The sequence below is a fragment of the Mauremys reevesii genome, linkage group 4 (assembly GCF_016161935.1).
Source record: "Mauremys reevesii isolate NIE-2019 linkage group 4, ASM1616193v1, whole genome shotgun sequence".
In the NCBI taxonomy this organism is placed as follows: domain Eukaryota; kingdom Metazoa; phylum Chordata; order Testudines; family Geoemydidae; genus Mauremys; species Mauremys reevesii.
The window spans coordinates 104,278,779-104,290,796 of record NC_052626.1 but is presented as its reverse complement, the minus strand read 5'-3'; the positions used below and the strand labels follow the sequence as shown (position 1 = coordinate 104,290,796).

The following is a 12,018-nucleotide window of genomic DNA, read 5'->3' as shown; positions in this document are numbered from 1 at the left end:
GCTGGAAACTGCTTCTCTGGATTCCTTGAGAAAGCTCAAACAGAATGGCTCTGTAACGGTTGTATAGCTATGGAAGGGGGTAATCCCTCCTTCCATCCCTCCCATGCACCTGCCTGTTGCCTAACCTAGTTCAGCTACTGTTCAGACTAAACCAAAAGACATGTAGCAAGTCCCTGGCAGAGCTATGTAGAGAACTGATTTACAACATCTTAAGTTAGCCAAAGAAAATTAATGAGAAAATCCATTAAAAGAATAAAAGAAAATGGTACATTTAAAAAACAAGAAAACTAATTTTCAGTATTTTCAATAGAAGATCCCAGCACACTTCCAACTAGTTTTTGTTTATTTAGTATTCAGGGCCATGGGGATTTGAGAACATGGATTGTATCTTCCTGGTGAGAGAATTACTATGAAATGATGGACATCCATGTGAATTCAGTTTTGTGTTACCCATAGATAATCTCTACTGAGGGCACATTATGAATGGTTCAGACAGCCTGATAAATAGCAAAAAAAGTTATAATAACAGGAGTCATATTAACTCCCTCCAACTATAAGACAGTGATACTTCAGAAAGTGGTGAATCAGAGGTTACAAGTGACTTGGGAAGGTCAGACTGTCAGTCAAAACACAGACTCCAGGAACCAAGCAGAAGATCTGGACTATACAACAGCATAGCCAAAAGCCACTAGCCCTCAGTTTGATACATGATCAAGCTGCTTGACTTATATAAGAAGCGCAAATTATACAGATGTCATAAAATTATTTAGTTTGCTCAAGCTTGTGAGAAATTAAGGAAGGACTTAGCTAAAACAGATGATTAGGAAACATTATGGTAGCTGGATTTTAATTTGCAAAAATGCAGCATGCTGTAAGGAGCAATTTTAATTATATATACATAAATCAGCTCTAAATTAACTGCAGTATTTATGAAAATTATCTAGGTTTCACTGTGCATGGCCCTATGAACATTTTTGCTCAATGTCTAGTGGGTCTTTAGAAAAAAAAATACTAGATTGTGTTAAAGGGATAAAAAATAACACTGGAGTATTATAGTCCAAGTTATAGAGTTTAAAGCCAGAAAGGCAAACCAGATTATCTAGTCTGACCTCCCATATATTATAGGCCACCACCTCCACCCAGCATCTGCACACTAAACCCAACAAAGTATTACAGCCCATGAGAGACAGAGGGATGGAGCTGCACCAGTGCCTAAGGCCCCCACGATAGCAGGGAAATGACTAAATGAGAGAGCTCGATAATCCTGTAAGTGCCCTGCACCCCCATGCTGCAGAGAAAGGTGAACTGCACTGTCCCACACCTCCTCCAAGGGCACTGCCAATGTGATCTGGGGGAAAATTCCTTCCTGACCCCACGTATGTTGATCAGTTAGACCCTGCATGTGAGCAAGAACCAGCCAGCCAAGCACCTAAGAGAGAGAATGATCTTTGCTACCTCAGAGCCTGCCCTGCCTTGTCCAACGTCCTATCTCCAGCCAGGGCCCATCCTTCCTGCTTCATAGGAAGGAGATAAAACCCTCTCCCAGAATACAGTGGAAGGGAGAGTCCCTTCCTGACCCCTGCAGGTGGCCAGCTGAAACCCTGAAGTTTGGGCATTTAGGAGCATAGATGCAAATTAGAAGTAAGACCCAGGGCTGTTGAGCCATGTCCCCTATTATCACAAGCAACCCCATCAGACCATCACACTCATAAATTTATCCAGTTCTCTCAAAACTAATTTAGCTGTTTGCCCCGACAACTCCTAACTGTACCAGATCCTCACTTCTCTGATGGCTAGAAAAACTTTCTTCAAATTTCCAAGTCTGAATTTGTTTATATCCTTTTGTTCGTGTGCCAACATTGTCCATTAGCTTAACTAGCTCTTTACCTTACCTGGTATTTACCTCCCTAATGTGTTGATGAAGAGTAATCATATCCCATCAGCCTAAGCAAGCTGAGCTCTTCCAGTGTCCTCTCATGATATAGGCCCTTACAATGGGGTGGATGAGCCCCACACTGGTGAACAGCTCTGGGCTCAGAAGACCCTGCTCAGCCATACTTGCAAAGCATGCTCACATTAGAGGAGGGGGCTCAAAAGGGAGCAGCTCAGCTCAGTCTGGGTTGATGGAGCAGGGGAGCAGTCGAACTCTGCAAACTCTGCAGAGAAGCTGCTGGGGCCAGGCCCACTGCCAAATTACCAAAGGCCCTTCACTCCATGGGGGCCGGGAATGACAGGCCATGGCTGATAGAGGAAGACCCTCCCCCTGAGCACAATCAGAGAGAACTGAATAAAAAAAAAACTGACTAGTGGCACTGACGGAGGTGCCGAAGATGGGATAGGAAGTGGCCCAAGGGACAAGCATAAGTGCACCTGGTCCTAAGCCAAATATTTGAGCTATTATTCACAAGGTCCTGGGCTGAAACCCAATGGTGCAGGGAGGGACCTAGGTCCCCTTATCCCCAGCCACTGACTCTCACCACTGGGTACTATGGCCATTGACTCTTGCCACTGGGTGGAGCTGCCAGGTTCAGACTTCAACCCCCCAACAGCCCTCCAGTTCCCTGATCATCCCAGTAGTTCTTCCCTGCACCTGTTTATTTACATTCCTCTTTCTTGTACATGGGTGACCAGCACTGTACACAGTATTCCAAATGAGGTCCTACCAGTGCCTTGCACAATGGCATTAATACTTCTCTATCTTTACTGGAAATGCTTCACCTAATATATCCTAGGTTCCCATTTGCCTTTTTTCACAGCCACCTCACACCGGTGGTGCACAGTCTTCCTGTGATTGACCCACACACCCATGTCTCTCTCCTCCTCTGTCTCTTCCAAATGATGAGCACCCAGCTTGTAGCAGAAATTCTTATGGTTAGTAAGTGCATGACCTTGCACTTTGTGCTATTGAATTTTATCCTATTTCTATCACTCCGATCTTCAAGGTCATCCGGATCTTCCTGTATACTCTTCCAATCCTCTTCTGTATTGACTGTCTCCCATCTTTGTATCATCAGCAAATTTAGTTAACACACTTAGATTTTATGCCAAGGTCATTAATAAAAATACTCAGTCAGATTTGGTCCCAAGACTGATCCTTGAGGAACTCCACTAATAACCTCCCTCCACTCTGATAATTCACCTCAGATGTGGTAGCTTCCATTTCTAGACACTCATTTCCATCAGCCATACTGCCTTCATGCACAGGTTCCATATTTTCATCCTTATTGAAAATTGAGGCAAAGTATTCATTTAATTTTTGGACCATGCCTAGATTAGCTTTAATCTCCTTCCCATCCACATTGTATAGCAGCCCGACCTCATCCTTTCTCATTCTTTTTTTTTATATATAACTAAAATATCTCCTTATTTTAATTTCCTTGGCAAGAGCTAATTCAACTTGACTCTTAGCAATTCTCACTTTATTCCTATATTATCGGACCTCTATGATGTAGCTTTCTTTGCTAACCAGCCCCTTTATGCACTCCCCATAGGTTCTCTACTTACTCCTAATAACTTTTTGAGGTGGTTATTCATCCAGCTGTGTCTGGAGCCTTTCCCTACAAGTTGTTTCCCCTTGCTTGGGATGCAAATTTCAGACAATTTTCATACAGTTGAGGAAATCCAAGCCTCCTCTGCATTTAAATCCTTGAGCTCTTCAGTCCAGTTGCCTGCTTTAAATAATTCCCTTAATTTCCCCAAGTGTGCCCTTTTGAAATAAAGTATCATAGTTGCCAACCTAGTTTTGATTATCTTTCCATTTCATTTAAACTGAAATCAAGTCATGATCATTTGATCCAAGGTCACTTCCTAGGACTAGCTCTTTTATGACGTCCTCACTACTTACCAAAACCAAATCTAAATTTGCTTCGCCTCTTGTTGGTTCAGTTGGTTTGATGAAGAAAACTGTCATTTATCACATCTAGGAATAAGTGGACCTTATCAGTATTAGTAGAATTTATTCTCCAATCTATATCCAGGAAGTTAGTCTCCCATTATGACAATTCCCAAAAATGATTTCTCTAACAGAGATCACTATTCATATCAGAGTCAGACTCTGGGAGCCTATATCAGACCCCCTAGCCCTATCCCAACAGAACCTCTTTTACAATCCTTTCCCAAAGTGATTTTGGCCCAGACAGATTCTGTTTTGTCCATACAAAATTATAGTATTTCCCTACAGTTTACCACTTCATTGGTGTACAAAGCAATCCCACTACCTTTCCTTTATTCCCATCTCTCCTGAATAGCACTTACCCTTCAATACCTCTAGTCCAGTCATGAGTGCTATTTCACTATGTTACTGTAATACTGTACCTGCTTTGACCTGGAATTCCACCAGTTCCTCCATTTTAATGCCCAGGCTCCTTGCATTATGTACAAGCATTTCAGCTGTATCCCTCCGATCCCCACCCAGTTTTCTATCCAGATTAGGTATAGTCTTTTCACTAAGTGTAACACATACCTGACTACTACTTCAACCAATGTTTGTATTTTCTTCTCCTTTCTGTCCATATTCTCATCTTGTGGTGTTCCATTTTCCTTCCTATATCTTAATTTAGCTGATTTTCCTCCTCCTGTGTATTGAAGCCAGGCATGGTGATTTCAGGAGTCTCTCACAACCTTCTCCCCTCATTTCCTAGTTCAAACCCTTATCATGACAGCCTTGATCCCAGAAAATTAATACCCCAGGTACTCAAGTCAAGTTTATCAGTTGAGAAGAATCTTTTCTGTGAATGCCTCCCAGTGGTTGATTATCCCAAAACCTTCCTCATAGTATCAATCTTTGAGCCATCTTATGATCTTCATAATCCTGTCACACCTTCACACCCCTTCTCTAGGGACTGTAAGTATTCCACTGAAATAACATTATATGAACTGATTGTGCAGCCTCACCCTGAATAATATGTTCTGGTCAGCCCACCTCAGAAAGAATGTATTGGGGGGGGAAGGGGTGGGGGTCCAGAGAAGGGCAACAAAAATATTAGAGGCACGGAAGGATTTCAATATGAGAAGTGGAAAAAGATTAGGATTTAGAGAGGAGACAAATCAGAGGTGACATGGAAGAGGTCAATAAAATAAAATAGGGAATGTATATCAAGAGGTTCTATTTATCTTTTTTAGGACAAGGGGAGTCCCAATTAAATGAAAAGAAAACAAAATATATCTTTTAAAAGGAAAAAATTTTCATACCATGTGAAATTAACTTGTGGAATACTTTGCCACATGAAACTGAACCCAAGGGTGTAATCCATATTTATATTAAATAGGATAAAAATGAACAAGGGCTATAAACCCTTATGCTCAGGGGAAGGGAATAATTACTAACTTCCTGAGGTTAGGAAGAACCTTCCCTTATTGCAAATATATTCTATAATTATCCAATGTGGGGTTTCCTGTACCTTTCCTTGAAGCCTCTGGCCTTCAGCCCCTTCCTTCCTATTTCTGGACTAGATGGCCCACTGATATGATCCAGTGTGATAATTCCTATGATTGCAACAATAATGCTTAACAAATAACAATATGCCACTTCACATAATTTGGTGCCTATTACAATTTTACTTATTAAGATGATTAAACCACTCATAGTGCAACAATTCTGCAAGTGCATATAAGATCACATGAGCTATGAATTTATTCCTTAAAACCAGTATTAAAGTGACCTACTGTTTTGGGACACTTGAACTAAAAGGTTTCTTACTAAGCTTTTCACAAAGGCAGCAAAAGAAGTTCATAAGGCCGAAATGGATATGTGGTCAGGCAAACTCATATATTTACCCAACTGCTGGAGTTAAACTTAATGCTGATAGATAGGCTCAGTGGATGAACCATGTAAATGTGGATTAATGGTTTTAAAACAAGGAACCTAGAGATTTAGGAAGGCAGTCAAAATATGTAATTTAACCATGAAGAATATTTATTTTTAATGATGTGATCTGTGGGAAGGAGAGAGACAATGTTCGTCTTAGAGTTCATATTCAGTGGGAGGCAGTGACATGTCATGTGCATGTTCATGAACGTGACAATATGCCATCCACATATTTCAGGGATAAGACTCCCAGTGCAAGACACTCCAGGGCACTAAATAATGGACAACTTCCAACAGTCTGCCGTCTCCAAGAACACACACTTTATGATTGAGAAACCTGCTTTTTACTTGCTGCACCCCATATGTTGCACAGCTATCTGAAAGATTGCATTTCTGGTTACTCTTCAAATATCCAACCAATACAAAACACTAGTTCTTCTAGTTCTCATTTAGGGTCTGATCGAACTCCCGTTCAAGTCACATTGATTTTAGGGAGGGGGAGGGGTGAATTGGATCCCTATTTGCCCAGAGTTAAATTCACCCTTCTGCAGACAGCCGGCTCAAGGCAAGCACTACTTAAGCCCTCAAAAAATAGAAGTAGGGATTAACTAGTGCATAGGTTTTGTGACAGTCCCTCTGCACAGAGGTGAATTTCCCTTATTGACTAGAGCTAGGAGGAAATTTGGCAATTCAGGAAGACATTCCAGGGGAGGAAGAATTGTCTGTTTGTGTTGAAAGGCATAGGGTTAGTAGGTGGAAGGATGGTGAAACTGGCCTGAATTTTGACAATGCAGTGAAAAATCAGATTCAGGTTTGCTGCACACATTGACATCCTGAGGGCCTAATCTTACCTCTGGGTCCCTGTGCGCAGATTTTGCTTCTGTCCTTGCCCCACCACCCCACAAAGCTCGGCGAATGACGTATAACCTTTGGGAATCCCATTGACTTCAACAGGATTGTGTGAGGTGTAAATCAGCACTGCCTTTGGCCCCGTTTCTTAAATAACAGGGATTGGAGTGGCAACCATGTAGCTGCTGGATGTAGACAAATATTCACATTGCACTCTCTCATTAAGGAACAAATCCAGAAGAGATTTGTGTGCATGGTTGGTATGTTTTAACAGAGCTTAAAAAAAAAAATCTGAGCAGTTTTTAAGACTTTTCCTCTCCCCGTGGAATGGAGATGTTTTCATAGTTCTAAGCCACTTTCAGACATTGTTATTCATGCTGCTGAAAGCTAAGGTTACACAGATGAACTGTCAGAACCAAAGCATTTCCACAGCACACAAGCTGGGAACAGCGAAAAGTTTTACAAGTTTTGTTTTGTTTTTTAAATGGAAAACACTAGTTTTCCTGTGGATGTTGCCTTTATTTAATGGAAATTAAGTCACTGAATAGTTCTAACTACCAAAACTGATTATGTACAATTGATTTGTTTCACGGGCCCCATTAAATGGTTTTAATGGAGACATAAACGGCCATTTGAGGCATAATTCCGCCTGAATAAACTTCATAGCACAAATTTATAAAACATTGTGGCTAATTCTTTGGCAACGTAAGAAAGTACAATTACTAATCTTGCATACTACACAACTGCTAGATTTATCCATTGGCCAAGTAACCCATCTTTGTTTATTTCCCTCTGGGAAGTTCCTGAGCATGGTTAGCCAATCACTGTTTTTTATTAACCAGAGATGAACACTGAATCTCTCTCTCTCCAGCTTTACTTAGAGGATTTTACATCCCTGTAAAGTAGTAGTCCGGACAAATAAACTAGCTGTGCTCCCTGGGCCAAACTCATGCTGGCCCAAGGCCCTCCATAACACCTGACCCTAATGTAGGGGTTACATGAGGGCACAGCTGTTTAGGCAGTTGCGCAGGGGTGCATGTGCACAACAGAAGTGTCTTCTGCAAGCCTGTTGCAGCAGGTCTATTTTGGGGTGAGCCAGGGTAGTCCAGAGACAGGTCAGAAGAGGGGCCATGGAACTGTATTTATGCACATCCATTCCTTATGCAACCAACACAAGAGAGCTGCAGATGCTACTACATCCTGGAGAAATAAAAGCCTCAACTGGGGAGAGAGCTGGTCTGTGAAGTAGCCCCACACCCTGGTGCTGGATTGAGGGGGTGAATTCATATCAAGCCTCAGACTCTCTGTACTCAGGCACTATGTGGGTGGTGCATTTCACCCTCTGTACCCAATTTTGTTCAAGAAAACTTTTTTGTTCAAGATCTGTTTCTGAGAACAGAAGCCTTTCTGCAAACTTATCCAATTCCTACTTTTACTTTCCAAAACTTGTTCTTATTAGAACAAACAAACCTGCAGCTGATTATAGTGACAGCACAAAGCACTATAATAACCTATCCTATCCTGCAGTATTTGGGGCTTTTACAGCAGTTTTCAAATAAAAGAGTTGTTTAAACAATGGTTTTTGAGGTTGCAGGCAGCACAAGTGATTGATTGAGATTTGGTTCACTACTAGCTGTCCCAGATTCTCTCTAGACCGAGCTCTGCTTTGAATTCATAACCCTGCCATTTGAGTAATTTTGACTTTGCACCAATGCCCTTGAGTCCTTTTATTGTGTATTTATGCTCACCCCAGCTCCTCCATATCATACCTTCCCCCACTCTCAAAAAGCAAGTTACTATTGCTAATAAAAAGTAGTGGTGCTCATCTCCATATTTTGGGGATAAGTTATATTCCAGTCTGGAACATGGATATCCCAGAGCATAGCTGGATGTGCTGACTGCACAGCTGATCTGTATACCACCAGGAGGGGCTTTCATTGATTACATTGTATATAATTGGACTGAGATTTTCAAAGGGGTCCATGGGAGTAAGGTGCTCAGTTCCCATCAAATTACAATATAAGTTGTGTACCTAACTTCTTTAAGCCCCTTTGAAAATACTAGCCCTGATAGCAAGAGTTTCCCGTTATCTGCCCATCGTTTCTGTTGCTGCACCTACCAGACATGATCAGTAGAAGGATTTTCCATGGGACAACAGATAAGTACATTGCACTCCTTTTCCCATGGATTATGTGCATCGGCTTTTCCTGGACAGCCTTATGGGATGACTGGGTCTGCATGCTGTTGTTGGTTTCTCTTCAGTCATTCACACAGTATTCAAGGTTCTCATTCTTACCCTCTTCTCACGGCCATTCTGTGCTTCGGGTCACCCTCCAACTATTGCTGCTACTTTTTCCTTCTGCTGATTCTAGAGAGCTACTGCTGACTTTGAATAGCTGCTACCATTCACCCATACAGCTCTGCACACTCTTGCTGTTCCCCATTTATCTCCTTTCCTGTGCTCTGTGGTTTCCCAGCTTTCCATCTTATTAGCCACCTGTGGGGAGGGAAATTGTGACTTATTTTAATACCTAATTCTTGTATTGCCTTTTTCATTAGTACACCCCAAATCACTTCCCATAATACATTAATAACCCCACAACACCCCTCAGAGGTAGGGATGTGCTATTCTCCCCCCCATTTTGCAGATAGGAACTAAGGCATGGAAAGGCTGAATGACTTGCCCAGGGTCACATAGGAAATCTGTAGCCGAGTTTGGAGTTAAACCTGGGTCTCCCATTGCCCTAACCACTGGACCATCCTTCCTTTCTGAACATTCCTTCTGTGTGTTCTTTGCTCCCCTTGGATTAGGGAGAAGAACCAATCCAGCTTTTTTTTTTTTTTTGGTGGGGCTGGGGTGAGATGACTTTGATTATCAGACCCAAAGTTGCTTACACAGCCTCTATTTACTTTGATGTTAAGATGTCCTCAGCTCAGAATGCAATAGGTTGGATTTCTCCACTTCTCCTGGGTGTTTCATTCATATTTACATGTTTCAAAGAGTTTTGGTAGGTCACATGGCTTTACACTCTGCCTCACCTCAAGGACACCAGATATGTAGTAAATCTTCCAAACAGAGAGGTAAGTAATACTTTCTATATGGACACTCCCTACACTTACTGGATTTCCTCTGAGATATGTTTAATAAAACTGTTGATGGATATGGCCCAAATAATTGGACTGAAATTTACCACCTTTCTCTCAACAAAAGTTTCCATACCTAATTAAGATTTTTTATGCTTCTTTTTGGACAGTCTAAAACACTGCAGTGGTTCAATGGTTACTTTGATCTATAACAAACAATTCAAAGTGAGAATTATGGAATGCTAAGAATGTCAGGCACCCTGTGTTTATTATGACACTTTAGAGATGTCCAGTACTTTCCTCCCCCAAGTCCCCAATGGCTAAATTAGGCTTTGTACAAGTCTTTAAGAGTTGCCATGCTTCTGCAGACAACAGTGTGCATCAGGTTTCACATAATAACTTGCAAGAGGCATTGTGACTGCCCACTGTGTGCCTGATTCACCACTGTTAATCTAGTTTTACACCAGGTGTTAACTCTCTCTATTCACGGTTGTGGGGAACAAAAATCTTCCAAGTGGAGGTTTATGAAGTTCTATCTTTCTGAGTCTATGGACAGCGCTAGTGTCCGCCCTTTTACTCATACTTTTTGCCAAGCTTTTGCAGAAGGAAATGAGTAGAAACAGGGTAAGTTTCTAATTCAGCAAACAGGTGTTCACATCATTTAACCAGCAAGGGGAAAATTACATTTTAAACCCTGTTTTAAATAGAAAATTGATTGACAGTGTTAATTATACAATATGCAGTGCACAAAAAATAGCTTGCAACGTTTTATTCCTTTAAAATGCAGGCGCTGTGCCTTGTGGACAATTCAGGGAGCATGACAGAACAAATGGTTTTCACCCTGGGTAGTACTCTTAGTCCTTGTGCTAATAGGGACTTATCAGGGTTCTACACTGTGCTTGCAGTGCTGGAATTTCCCCCCAGTCCCTTGTGGTGCATTAATGTCCCGTAAACATTGCCAGACCAGTGTATTGAGGCAATATCAGGGGACAAAATTTGTCCCTGGTTTGTTAAGGAGAAACATCTCTATCAATAGTGAGAGCAATGGATATAGAGCAAGTCATCAACCAAGTCAATTTATTTTTGAATAAACATTCCCTTCTTCAAGTTTGCTCTGCTGTGCTAGACCATTACATCTCTTGGATACACTGTTTTCATGAGGTCCACATGAGGCAGTTGGTGTTAAGAAGTCGTGAGTTTGTAGACAAATGCACTGGCATTCTTTTCAATCCTAAGAAGGAAGTACACTTTAGGAGCCCTACCAAGTAGCTGTATTTTTCTGCCCTGGTTGTTTAGGATATTTGGCTAGCAGATTATTATATATCTATATATCACAACAGCATCTTTACAACAGGAGAACGCACAGTGGAAGAGTTGGTGCAACAAAAGATTAGTGTTCTGCTGTTGCTACAGAACTTGTCTAAATTCAAGAGATGAAATTGAAAATGTTCACAATTTCAAATACTACTTCGTTTCAGCAGAGAACAATCATCCACTGTAAAGAACATGCAAGAATAGATAGGCTTGGAGTGTGTTCTGTACACTTGAGAAGTTCTGGAGGACAGTCGATACTTCATTGGTCTTAAAGCTAAATGTTTTCAAGGCATCTTGCCTAGATGTACTTTTGTATGGTTATGAGTCATGGATTTTAACCAGAGCACTCTGAGAGATTAAACAGCTTTGCAACCAGCTGCTATAGGCTGATACTTGGCATAAAGAAAGAGGATAAAGTTACAGTCTTAGAAGTTTATAGGAAAGCCAATAAATGCCCTCTAACAACAATGATGCAATGGCAACTGAGATGCTTAGAACATGCCTTTAAGAAAGGATTCAGAAGGGGCTATAAACAAATATGCCTTGTATACTGCTATTCATACAAAATGCTGGAGGGGGATACCCTGCTTATTTTACTGGCATTACACTGCATCTGTCATCAAGCTGGAATGTCCACCATTTGTGCAACAGATCAAAGGAACTGCTACCAACAAAGAACATGGAGAATTGTTGCCTTCTCTAAATAACCTGTAGTTTGGTATATAACTAACGTGAATACTAAATATATAGTATAACAATGGCTGGGCGGGCAGAGGATCAGCATGAAGGATTAATATAAAGAGGATTACTATAGCCCATGATATATACAGCATTGGGGAATTATGTATAATCAGATCCCTATCCTAAAATTTCAAAAAAACAGTTACAAGAAATCCATTAATGAAGGTAACATTTTTTAAAATTCCCCAGGCCCGCAGAAGTGATCCACATGTTCCCCACCACTA

The 12,018-nt window shown here is 41.2% G+C and overlaps 1 long non-coding RNA gene across 2 annotated transcripts in view; it reads right to left on the bottom strand.

Moving 5' to 3' along the window:
- Positions 1 to 12,018, bottom strand: part of LOC120404650 — a 132,144-nt gene that overhangs the window by 2,849 nt on the left and 117,277 nt on the right. The window contains exon 3 of one of the 2 annotated variants that reach the window (XR_005598098.1): positions 8,775 to 9,152. This is a non-coding gene — a long non-coding RNA (uncharacterized LOC120404650). Of the gene's footprint in view, positions 1 to 8,182; positions 9,153 to 12,018 lie in introns of those variants that run through there. The other variant, XR_005598097.1, reaches the window with a different exon arrangement.